Consider the following 13,440-nt stretch of genomic DNA (forward strand, 5'->3'; position numbering starts at 1 on the left):
TATAGATGTTGAAAATATAACTTATGAGTTGCGAATTTTCAGTTAAGTTTTTCTGTGTATTTGACTCTAGAGTCTCACTCACATTCTCTAGGATTTCTTGAGTTTGCAAACAGCTTAATTGATTAGCAGATGGCATGCAATCCCCTGTCTCCCCACAAAGCCCTCTCAGGTTGCTATATAGTCTTAACTTACTCTCTCATTACTTCCCTGTTCTATCTGATTTGTAGAAAGAGATCTTGTGAACCTACTGGACAAACTGGTGCTAGCATTTATATTCAGATATACTGCATAACATTCCTTTATGGCTTAGTAAATGCAAATGGCCCTGTATGTGAGCTTATGTGTTTACATCTTACAAAACTGTCAAAGAAAAAAATGACATAATTCTATTTGATGAACCAATTTACTTTATTGCTGGATATTAAATGTTTTCAAGGCAAACTGTGAAAGTATGCTCACCTTTCTTAAAAATTCTTGCCAATTACTGTAAATTTTCTTCTGTTAATCACTGATGCCACTTTCTTTTTAAAAAAAGTTAAAGTATTTTGAGATGAAGCACACACCATATACATAAACACCTTTTTTATTATTCTAGAAAAGTTAAGGCAAAAATCAAATTTATTTACCTGTGTTACAGGGTCTTGCCAATGTAAAAAGGCCAGTTACTTTCAAACCATTTCCTAAGAAATCTTTATTCTCGAAAGCTACTATTCACACATAAAAAACAGTGATGTGATCTAGGCAAACTTCACATCATCAGTAAAGAAATAGATATTTAATATGTAAAAATACCACTTTTTATAGCACCTTTTATGTGTAAAGGAAACCAAAACAAGGCATCATATCGATCTTCTTTACCATCCCTTTCTTTAGACAGTGGGAACAATAACCTTAGAATAATCTCATTTCACAGTCTACCTGAAATACAGCTCATGTTAACAGAACACTGATTTCACCTCAAATTTAAGGATACTGTATTTTGTGTTTTTTTTTTTGTTTTTTGTCTTTTTCTTTTTTATCGGTACCAGGGTTCAAACTCACGACCGCCTGCTTGCAAGGCAGGTGCTTATGCCGCTGAGCTAAATCTCCAGCCCCTAAGAATACTGTATTTTGGACCAACATTTTGACATCTGCATTTTTAACATTTTGTATACATTACACAATATATTACTGTAGATGACACAGTTTGTATAAATAGGAAAGTAGTTCAAAAAAAGTTACACATTTCCAAGGAACATCATAAGTAATAAAAAATCTCACCTCTTAGGCCTCTTGTGGTCAAGGGAGTGTCTGAAAGACATCCTAGCAATTGCTTGGATTTACTCTTTACCTTCCCAGCAAAGATTGCATAACCAGAGCCAGTCTGCTAAGCCAGAATGCTTTGTGAAAGAACTAGATAAAAGTGAAATAAGAAAATAAAATAAGGATTAAAAACAAACTTTAAAATTAAGATTGTGTTCCTAGTTTCAAAAAAAAAAAAAAAAAAGCCTTGGTGGTTATACTACTCCAGAAAAGGTTCTAGGCTTTAGTGAAGTTTTCAATAATTTTAGTGCTGTAATTTTGATCACAGTAGCATGTCCTCTTGTTTTGCTATGTTATTTTAAAATCAAGAAAATAATTTAATGTATTGAATAAGAATCAAAAATGATTTTTAGCTAGAATTGTTCTCTTTGAAATCTGCAGTACAGAATATGTAGTTAAATACATCATTTTTGAGGCAGCATTTCTATTCAAACTTCACATTTAGACATATACTATTTTACAGTGAAAACAGTTCTCTTCCTCAGATCTAGATTTGTTCTAGAAAGTGAAAGAAGTAAACAAATCTTAATCAAATATAAAGAGTAATATTTCAGGTACATAAAAGACACAGTTTTTCAGATCTCCCAGTGTAGCACCTGTGACATCAAAAGACAAGTAAGGTTGTTATGGTCTCTTGCAGTGGTGAAGAGCCAAAATTGTTATCTTTAGGAATTTGTTTATTATATACTACGAAGCTAACCGTTAAGAGCATAAGTTCATGAACTTTCCTTCTCTCACCTAATCTTCATCTTTTTTCTTTTTAGATTGTTATGAAAATGTAATAATGAAAATCAAACAGGGAAGATACATTCTGAAATAAATCACAGATTTTTTGTTTTTAACATTACTAAAAAAGCAATACAAACTCCAGATGAAAATTTATAGAATCAAAGACAAATAATAATGGCAAGCCATTGTTACAAGGCACTTTAACAGATTGTAGCATGTTCTCAGAATAAGCCTGTAAATTTCATGCTGTCTCATATGTTAAGTAATAAAAAGTGAGATTGAAACAGAGGCTTGGCCAAAACTAGACCTCAAATTTGTAATCTTCTGATACTAAATCTTCTTTTTTTTTTTTAGTGCTGTTTCTTCCTGTCTTCTGATTACCATTCTATTGTAGCTTGTTAAACTGCTGTATCTTTTTTTTTTTTTTGCATTTTTGTAATAACTATCACCTATATTCAGTTCCTAGATTTCCTACTTTATATCTACAGTCAAAATTGAACTAGATATCTTATATGTCCCTTAGCAGCCACATTGCTTTTGGCAGTGATAGATTTTTTTACTCTTGGAAGTAATGTTTAGATACTAAACACTGTTTTAGATAGTTTATGGTTTTTTTCTCCTGTTACTCTCACCAGTTTCTCTTTAAATTTATTTTACCACATAACTTTTACTTTGAAGTAAATTATTTTCAATTCAAATTTTTTAAAGATTGCCTTCAATTCTTAAAAGATCTTTTCACTGTACGCTGAAGAAAAGAAGACTTATCTACACTATCAGCATATCACATAATATGCAAAGTACTAAAGGAAACTTTTAAAAAGTTAGATAAAATCCTTCTGCCTACGGGAAGCCTAGACTGAGGTCTTGTAGAGAGTGTTTCTTTCCGCCAGCATCCTAATGATCTGTGAATGTTAATAATGGAAATTCCTAAACTCCATCCGAGACCTAATGAATCATAATCTACAGGTAAGCTACAAGAATCTGCACTTCTAATAAGTAAGTCAGTGATTTTGAGGCTCATTAATTGGAAAAACATTTGTATATCAAAAAGAAAGCCAAAAATGCAACTTTGAATGATAGTTATAATAGAATTACATCAATAAATAATGTAAATTTATGTTTCCCATGAGTGTGAATATGTGACCTGTCCTCATTTACAGATTTCTATGCCTTAGGTGCCTTTAAATATAAACAAAATAAATAGATTATACTAGAGATTCAGTTTTGAACTAGAAATGTCAGAATGAAGTTTTGTTTGCAAAAAGTAGGAAGTAGATCTAAACTATAGACTTGTTTATATAAGTTAATCAATGAGAAAAGAATTATTTAACATGAACAACAAAAACTAGTAACAAGATCTTGGCATTTTTGGTATTTTATGGCTATAATAGCATTAAATAGCTCTATTGGAGACCAGCACTACAACCAGTAGTTCAGATAACCTGTTCAGCTGAAAAACTTGTAGAATCTCAGACATAGCCATCATTTGGCTTTGCTCTTTTGCTCAACCAAAAGTAGTAATTCTCATTGCCAATAAGGATTATATATATAACCGCAAGGAAAATTGTTCTTATTTGCTTTCTACTCGGCACTGTAAAATGTTAAGTAGAGTTAAATTCCAGAATATTTTTGAATAATCAGTAGAAAGTGTCAAGATAGGGAATATTGACAAGTTAATGTAAATAAAACTTTTTCAAAACTTAAATGTAACTTTCCAGTATTTATTATTAAAGGGATCACTGTATTTATTAATAAAAGGGTACATCAGTCATGTTATAGATTTGCATACAGCAACAATCTGTATCATAGGTCATAATTCTATATAAAAATTTCAAGTAAATAGATAACATGTGAAGTAAAATGTAAAATATGTTCAAGGTGCTGCTGTATCCACTATGTATCATGTTTCTTTTTGAGAATTAGACACTGGTCATTGAGGTTACTATTTAGAATAAATGCATAACACTGATTACCACTTGAGATCTGCATACTATTTGAAGGAATAATCCATAAAGTGTGAACAAATCAAGTATTAGTGGAATTTTCAAGTTTAAGAGAATGTACAAAACTCTGTGACAAAAGGAAGAGGTTCAGGATCTAAATTTTGTAGAATTATCAGAGACTTCTAATAGAAGGAATCATCTAAGTCCACAACTCAAAGATGAGAAGACAGCCTACAAGATCTGGGTAAAGATATTGCAGGAACAACAGCCACAAAGTCCTTGCAAAGGGAGAGAATTTGGTGAAATGAAGAAATTGATGGAAGGCTGATGCAGCCAAAATGGTAAGGATTTGGGTATTTAGACTGGGACATGTCTTATACAGGCCATAGTAATGCCCTTGGCTTTTTTTTTTTTTAATGGTAAAAAAGTAAAACAAAATTTCATAACAAAATAATAGGAGAATAACAATAGTTAATACATTACATGTTGTTATCTTTAAAGTAGTTGGCTTTTATTCTGAATGCTGTGGGAAGCTGTTGAAGGGTGTTATGCTAAGAAGTATAATCAGAAATACTTTCTTACAGTTTTACTCAAGCTACTATTCATAGAAAGGATGGACCTCTAAAGAGGGCCATTTTAGAATTGTTTGCTGTGGTACAGGGGGATAGGGAAAAAAGCAAAAGAAATGGCTGTTTTTTATATGGGGTTGTTGAATGTTGTTTTATGGGGAATAAATAATCCTAGATGTTATGGCTATGGAAATGTAGGGAAATGGAAAATAGAGATTTTTGTAACTGCTAACTGCCATCATCCCTCTCCCTTACACTCTGTCTGCAAAGGTCATCTTCACAGAACCATTTGCCTCTGTGTGTGCATGTGGGCAAGTCGTCTTCTTCCCATAGAAATCTGTAAACATCATGGGTTCCTAAAGTCACATCAACAAGTTTTTTTCTTGGAACCATTGTGTTCCACAGATAACTGATTCCACTTTTTGCCTTTATATTATTCGTATTTTCAAGAAATCAACATTTCAGATTGAGAGTAAAATTCAGAAAATCTGTTGACACTTTGAGAAACTTTATCAGATACATTTTATGTACATATCTACTTAAAATATTGTCATTTGTACTGTAGCACACTATATACAGCCTGTCATAGATAAACATTGCTTTTATAATCTAATATGTTTTCCCATTAAATAGTAGTAAAAGTAATTTTGGAACATTTAGAATGATTTATCAGATTTAATATTAGAGTATTCTGGCACAATAGAGAGCAAAAGTACAAAATGAACAGGTTTATTGAGTTGAGGATGTGGAAAGGAGCACACAACCCATGGCAGCTGGGCCGTCTCCTTTGACCAGATGCAGAGAGGCAGAAAGTTATATGATCTCTGATTGAAGTGGTGCCATGGGGCAGATATTGATGACTGGTGAGGAACCGATAGGAATTCTCTATGCATGCAAACAGGAAGGGGAGTTACAGTTAGGGCTAAAGAAAAAGCAGGAAGTGGTAAGCGTTCCCACTTTAGTCTTCCACCCTGTTAGACCACCACCATAACTGTACAGTAATTTATACTAGGGCAAGAACCTTTCATTCCTGTCTTTGTATTGTTAGGGAAAGGGTGAAGTCTCTCTTACTACTTCCTGCTGAAAGAGGCTCCATATTGGGGTTTAGGAAGGTTGACCGGATGACAGTTGATACCCATGTAGAAGCTGGTGCCAGGTGGTTTAGCCAGGACAGCTTTGTCATTGGTGAATATTCACATGCTAGATTGGAGAAACAAAACAAAGAGACAAGGTGCTATGAGGAGGCAGACCACTGGCATAATTAAAGGACCCAGGAGAGGTAGAAGGAAAGGTGCTCTTGATCCTAATGTGCTGTTCCATCAGTGCCATAGTGAGGTAGAATCTGAAAAATAAGTGTGGGGTTGGGAGGGGTGAAGTCATGAGAGGTAATTGTTTCCCCATCTGAAACTATAGGTAGGACTTGTCTTTGCTCTAGGAGTTGAGCTGGAAAGAATAAGCATGAGAAATATAAGGCCTGACAGAAGAATCATGTTTGGAAAATTATAGAGTAGGAGTGGGGAAGGCCGTGGCTGTGTCACTGTAAGTGATACGAGATTTTAGACCTACAGGAGTCTCATGTTTAACTAAACAGCTGAGGGTGGAGAAAACTAAGATAGTTATAGTGAAAAATTAACTAATAGAATGTAAGGGATCAGGAACCAAATACTAAACATAACGTAGCCTGAAATTGTGACAGTGGGGCCTTGGTGAGATGGATACAGGAGATAGAAGATGAGATGATTCAGAGTTAGGAGGTCACTGCTTAGCTTGAGTGATGTGGAACAGGATGGCAGTCCAGTGACTTTGACTGCTATTGAAGTTCCAAGGAAGACCAGGTAGGGGTCACTCCATTTTAGTTGTAGTCCAGTTGAGAGATCTGAGAAATAAAGGCTGGACCGTTATCTGAAGGGATACTCTGAGGTAGACCAAACCTTGGAATGATTTTTTGTAATGGGATTTTAATACTATATCAGCAGTCTCCCTGGTTATGGGAAAGGCTTTTACATATCCTGAAAAAGTACAAACAAAAGTGAGAAAATATTTGAGAGTTTTGTGGTGGGGCATGTGTATAAAATCTACTTGTCAGTCCTGACCAGGGGTGTGTCTGTGAAATTGATGAGTAGGAAGGAAAGGGGTGGTATGTGTCTCTGAGGAGAGGTTCTAATGTAGAGATGACAGGTGTAAGTTGTTGAGACCCGAGACTGTCTGGGTCAGTCTACATAAGCCCAAAGGAATCCTGACAATCACTGTGTAGGGGGGATGATACAAAAGGCATATTTAAGGTCTAGGACTATGAAGTGAGTGGTGGAGGGAAGAATATGAGGGAACATAGTACAAGGGTTTGGCACCATTGAGTGAATTGGGGTAACAGCATCACTGCTTATCCTAAGGTCTTATACCAGAGAATAGGACCCATTAGGCTTGAATACGGAGAATGAGAGTATTGTAGGGTGAATGGATAGGTTTAAGAAAACCATTGTCTGAAAGATACTTGATTATGGGTTTAAGTCCCTGTAAATGTTTGAGCACTTAGGATATTGGGGAACACAAAAACTGAAGGATCCCTGAGACAAATTAAAATAGGCATGGCATGGGTAGCATGGGTGGGCTTGGATGTATCTCAAACTATGGGATTGACCAGAGAAGAAGGAAGAGGAGGGGATGACTTTACAGTACGTTGTGAGAGTGTTTGGAGGACTAGAGCTGTGGGGAAGGAGAAGGTGAAGGAGAAGTTAAGCTTTTGAAGATATCTACCTAAAAGGAGTGGGGGACATGTTGGAATTATTAGAAAGCTATGGATAAAGAAGAGAGTCTAGAACCTGCATGGAATAGGCCCTGTCTGTAGGGGCTGTGACTGTCAACACCACTGCAGAGACTGAGGACTTAATGCAATGACCTGAAAACTCAGGAAGAACACTATATATGGCCTCCATGTCTACAAGTACAGAGAATGTCTTACCTCAGACCTCCAGTGAGACTTGGGGCTCAGAGAAGGATACCTTAATGCGGGGCTGTGGACCCCGAGCCCCATCAATCTTGAGCAGCAAGTCCAAGTAGCTCAGCCAGAGATGAATGCAGTGGTGATGAGATCTCCTGTTAGGGTAAGGCTTTAGAGGATGACTTACCCGCTGTCTGGCAGCTAGGACAGTCACTCTTCCAGTGGCTCTTGAGATTGCAGAGGGGGCATTCTCTTGCCCAGATAGTTATTTTTCTTTTGATTTTTATCTCTGTTGGAAACATGAAAAGCCATATTAAGACAGTTTCCCTGTGGGGTTTGAAGACCAAGTTTAGCCTTTTGTTTTGGGATCTAGCCCACAGCAGTGAGCATCTGTCTCCTCCACGGTCACAAGACATCTGGTTGTCTGTATTGGCTGTGTTGAGGCCCTAGCCTTGTCTAACTGCCTATAATATTTTTAACTGACTTAGCTTTCTGTAGCATTTTTTCTCTGAAGAAATAATCCAAACTGCCGTGAGAGATAACAAGTAGTGACTGATCTGGCTTTTTCAGGCTAAAAGGGGTTGAAGTTGTTGAACAGCAGTCAGAGGTACTCTGCAGAGCTTTTAACTAGTAGCCCTCAGTAAATAGGCGTTTTTATCATGGGTATGTATATAGCTTTAAGTCTAAAAGAGACAAATGCAAAGAATCAAGTAAGCATTCAGGAGCCAAATAATAGAATCAAAGGGATATTTATGAGTATAATTTTAGTAATGGCTTCCCATAAGGAGAATAAGGTTAAGGTTCAGGGAATTTTAGAGACTGACATATCATTCATTTGTCATACACATAGTTAGGTTTTACAGTTCTATAAGTACCTCCTGTGCTGTTAGAATGTCTACTGTCATCTGATTTTGGAGGATGGCCTGTTTTATTAATTTTACTTTTTTTTTATTTAGGAGAGAGTTGAACAGAGTTATTTAAGGCCTGTTTAGTTAATTATGGCCCCAATATGCATCATACAACCTTTTTCTTGAAAAGATCTGGTGGATCTCAGTAAAAGAAATCTAAAAGGAATTTATAATTCTCTCTTGCTTTTAGTTGTTGAACATCCAGAAGAAAAGATTGACAACAATCCAGTGTAGTAAATTCAGTAATCTTAACATAGAATATTAAGTGGAACTATTATTTTCTGTTAATCATGGGTGTTTTAACATTTGAAAAATTTGTGACAATGTTTGGACTGCTCAATATTTAAGCATCTCTAAGTATAACTTATACATTACATAAATTTTTGTTTAAATATTATTTGACTGATGACCTCATGTTGGTTTGACTTGAATCTCTTGGCTGGAGCATAAGAAAAAGGCAAATGATTGGATCTGAAAAAAAAATTATCTTCATAAACAATTTCAATTTTATATTTTAAGGCATGAATATACCATAAGATCAGCAACAATGAATTGTCTTAGCCACATGAACTTTAGTTGGGGTGTCTCCCATTAGGTTATGGAGATTATTGGGGCCTCCAATTAATGAATAAGAGCTGGTTAAAGCTACCAGGTGGCCACTTTCTTATTCAATCAGTTGAAGTCTTGTCCAATCTCTCTTCACCTCAAGGGATTTTGTTTAACCAGTCTTAGCATCATTTTGACCTGCTGACAACCTACGTGGAAGGATGTTTTTTAAATTTACAACCCAAATACTACCAAAAAATGTGATTCATTTTAAATAATGAGACTAGAGTAGGAAAAGAAGCATCAAGAAAAATAGGAAATCACGGAGTAATTAGATTTATGCTTTCAAAAGTACTGGCTCCATACCCTCCACTGTACCCTCAAAAAAGGGCATTTAGAAATGAGCTTTTCCTATTGCATCTGTTTAGTCTTCACCATTTTCAAAATCAACAGTGAGTTTCTTCTCACCACCAGCATGGCAAATTCCTTTCAGGTAGAGAGAGATTTCACTTTTCGTTGCCTTGTGTTATTTCCTCTCTAGCGAACTATGTAAAGAAAGATAAATGGTAAAATTGCAGTGGATGAGATGGGTGCCTTAGACTATTCACTCCTGAATGAGAAGATTGTTTTCTTTTTCTCAGGTGTTTATATACTTTTTAAAAATCTGCTCTAGCAAGAGACTGTACTTGCATAGTTGTAATTTTGAAAAACATAACTTATGTTCAAAAACCCATTTTCTACAAATGGCTGTGTGCACTTACAGTGATGACCATATGATCACCGTATAATTATAAGCAGGCCTAACAGCTGCATAAAGGTGAAAGAACTACACCCAAAAAGTTGGGATACATGACTTTTGCTCTACTTATAGTAATAATATAGTAGGTATTAATTATGTTAAAAATGTTAATCTTTCTCTTCAAACTCTGTCTTCTCCATAAAATAACATTTTGAAACTATTCAGAAGTAAACTACTTTGAAACTATTCACAAGTAAACAGCTCAAATTTGAACATGTAAGATCAGTTAGAAGTAATATGAGTCGTTGAATTTCTGTATTCAAATATAAATGTTATATTATTTCAAAATGTAATATTGTCTCTTCAAAAGGATTTTCTGGTAAGTATTTGAGTGGTATTAGGAGAGTCATCTTTACTGACTTCTTAAAAAAATTGAAGTACTTTGTTGTCTCTTGGAATGCATCCAAGAACCAAATTTAAATAATAAATATTTCACAACTAATGGTGTGATGGGTTACTATTGTACATTTATTTCCCTGAAAACCTGGTCAGTTTTTGTTTTTTGTTTTACTGCCTCTTTAATCTTAATGAAAAATCTTTTCCTTAAAGCTGAGTAATCCTGCTATTTTCTCTTTGTATTTCTATATTCTGCTTCTGTGTACCAGATTTTAACATAAACTCACATTTCCTACATGGGTGTTCAAAGTCATATTTTTCCATATTGTTATAGACATTTTCTTTGGTTAAGGCTTAGAGGAACTACCCAAATGCCTTTTTTTCCTACAGTAGACTTCACATTTTAAAAAATGCTATAATGATGAGAAACTTAATTTAATATCATTTGCTATCTTTAAAGTATTTGGATACCGAGTATCTAAATGCCAAATTAGATCAAAGGACTAGATGAAATTAAAAGAGTAATTACTAACATGGTATTTTAAAAAACCATGAGCAACCTCCTTTATTTTTTCACGAAAATGCATTGCATATTTAAGATACAGTTTTTTCACTGTAATTTTCAGTGTTCTCTGAAACAAAGACTTGAATGCATGTGGTATAATTAGAAAGTTGTGTCTGTTAAGAGAGAAAACTCTATAAAGGGATCAGATTTAGAAAACTGTTAAAGTAGTGGAATTAGAAAAGAAGGCAGTGGGGAAGAGCCATTCAGAAGGCACACTAATAAACTTCCTACTACGGTAGGCAACTTGGGCTCAGCCCCACTGGAAGGTTTCTGGAAGATGACAGAGAGTATGTGTCTAAGTTGCTCCCCCACCCCAAGGGAAAAAGAAACTGGGTTATTTATTAACCATCACCTTTCTGTTATTGACCAAGGGCTAGTGTTTGACAGTTAATTCCAAATATTTGCTGCCCAATGCCATGTGCAATCCAGACATGGTTTGGAGCCAGAGAACATTCTCAGCAAAGACATAGGTACTTACCACAGGAAGCTGAAAGAATGATTGTTGAAGGAATATGTAAAGGAACTGACACCATCTGCTGCTGTAGATCCCATCCAGAAACTATAACACAGGGCGGCAGGTGGCAGGATCAAAACATATAGAAACGTAAGAAGTGTATAACTATACAAATATCAGATTTATATTTCTTCTTTTTTAGAGCAATGATGAGAATTTACTATGGAAACACAAAATGTTGAGTTACAGAGATGAAACGTACTTGAGAGTTCTTTCTAAAAGCATTTCAGGTAATTTGCCCTGAGGAACATTCAGAATGGTCATCACCTTTTGATCAGTTCTTTTGTCAAATTAGAATTTAATTACATACCATCTGTATAAAGAAATCAATCTTTTTTTCCTTAGTTGCCAAAGCACTTGAACACTTTGAAGTGAATTGAATCTTACATCAATTTTTCAGGAAAGGAAAATATAAAATCTTTGTCCTTGAGATTTCACTTGACAGGGTCAAAAGCAATTCTTTCATTGTATTATACTATAACACAAATCAGAAAATGCAAGACTTCAGAATCGCTCCATTTCACATATTATCTTCTTAGCTTGCCTCTGCAACTGAGCGAAGGTGTTATTAGCCACAAGAAATTTTGTTGAATTCTTATATAGGTCTCAAGAATTTTGTGATAGATGCTTTATTCAATTTAAAACAGATCATCTAGAGAAATTGTTTTTAGATTAAAAGGAGAGTTCCTTAGGTTATTCTTAGGGCAGATTTTTTTCAATTACTTGGTTAAATTCAGAATTGCTAAACTATAGAATATGAAGACACTGGGTATATTTGTGGTTAATATGATAAAATGAGAATTTTAGGAGAGAAGAGCAGCCTCAGAACCAAGCTTTGTCTGTTTGAAAGTTTTATACAGGATTAATACTGATGTGACCATTTATTTACTTTTTCCAACCCAGCTTATTCTGAATAATTTAAATCTTAATTAATGATTACTAATTTGAAATAAAAGCTCTATGCAAATACCCAGATACCATCTGGGGCATTCTACCAAATTACATGTAATAAATATTTCTCAATATGACTTCTTGTACCCAATTAGAAATCCATGTGGCTCTCAGCAATAGCACTTAATTTTTAGTGAAACCTAAAGCATATAAAAAGATTATTTATGTTCTTTCATATTTTTGGTATTTCCTAGCAAAGGCTATAAGCTAAGATCTTTCTCAACAGTTTACTTTGAGGCCAGATCCATTCTCTGTAGGTTGACCTTTCTAGTTACCTAACTGAACATAGCTGACTGCCAACCTATCCCCAGGTCCCCTCCACCTCACCCTGTTTACTTTTCTTCAGCACAATCCTCAGTCTTAAAAGTACTTGTTCCTTTGTCTGTCCGTTTGGTTGATTCTTCCCACCAAAATGTTGCCATTGTGAGCTGCTGTCTTTTTTGACTGCCACAGCCCACTGTCAAGAACAGTGCTTCCCACAGCATAGGAGCCCAATAAATTTTATTGAATAAATCAATGAAAAGATGGATATTAACCCTGTGTCCTTGAAAATAAGAAATGTAGTTTTCAAGCATGTTAGTGTTTTACAGAAGACTCTTTAATTCTTTCTAGTTTAAAGAATTGCATTTTATTTTACTATAGCAGTGTTCTAAAAATTTGAAAAGTAGCCTCTCAGGAATAGAATATTGAGAGGATGACCATAGATCTTTGGCAAGGAGCAGAAGGTGAGAGCATGGCCAAGAGATGCTCCTGGCTGGTATGCCAGAGAGTTAATCTAATTCTCTTTGAAAGAATCTGGGAGTTAAGATTCCACAAATCAGCCAAGAGCTGATTTTCAAGAGCTCAAGAAATCCCCACTTTCTAATGGCTCAAACACTGAAACCATTTCCAGGGTATAAGATCTTACTGATCAGAGTCAGGAATAAGACAAAAATACTAGCAGAAAGGACAAAACCTAACTTTGTTAGAGTTAAGTAGACTATGAAACTTCAGACTAATTTAGTCTGTACTTTCCTGAAATGAAGGATCATTTGTTTGGTTAACAAATACTCACTGAGCACCTTCTATGGCTTGGCACTGCTTAGACCCATAACTTTATCCCTTCCTGTCCTTCTCAGCCCCAACAAACTTGCATACCCATTGCTATAGAGTCATTTTGTTTTTAACATTATCATTTATTAGCCTTTTATGGAAAATTTGAAGGATTGTGCCACTGTAACAAGCTTTCGTACACACCTTATTAGCACTGGTAGATGTCGGTGTCGTTCCCGGCCGGCAGGAAGGACACACGACAAAGTCTGGCAGTGGACAACCTTTTCTTTTATTTTCTCTCCGTACAG

At 35.2% G+C, this 13,440-nt stretch overlaps 1 protein-coding gene and 1 long non-coding RNA gene across 3 annotated transcripts in view; both read left to right on the forward strand.

Moving 5' to 3' along the window:
* Fbxl17 (F-box and leucine rich repeat protein 17) overlaps positions 1–13,440 on the forward strand; it is a 446,310-nt gene that overhangs the window by 372,145 nt on the left and 60,725 nt on the right. The window lies entirely within an intron of this gene.
* Positions 1–13,440, forward strand: part of LOC134475303 (uncharacterized) — a 90,050-nt gene that overhangs the window by 41,842 nt on the left and 34,768 nt on the right. The window contains exon 1 of the long non-coding RNA XR_010046451.1: positions 1–11,379. This exon is cut by the window's left edge and continues 41,842 nt beyond it. This is a non-coding gene — a long non-coding RNA (uncharacterized LOC134475303). The remainder of the gene's footprint in view (positions 11,380–13,440) is intronic.

Source organism: Cavia porcellus, unplaced genomic scaffold (genome assembly GCF_034190915.1).
Source record: "Cavia porcellus strain 051 isolate PalLab524CR breed Dunkin Hartley unplaced genomic scaffold, mCavPor4.1 scaffold_2, whole genome shotgun sequence".
In the NCBI taxonomy this organism is placed as follows: Eukaryota; Metazoa; Chordata; class Mammalia; order Rodentia; family Caviidae; genus Cavia; species Cavia porcellus.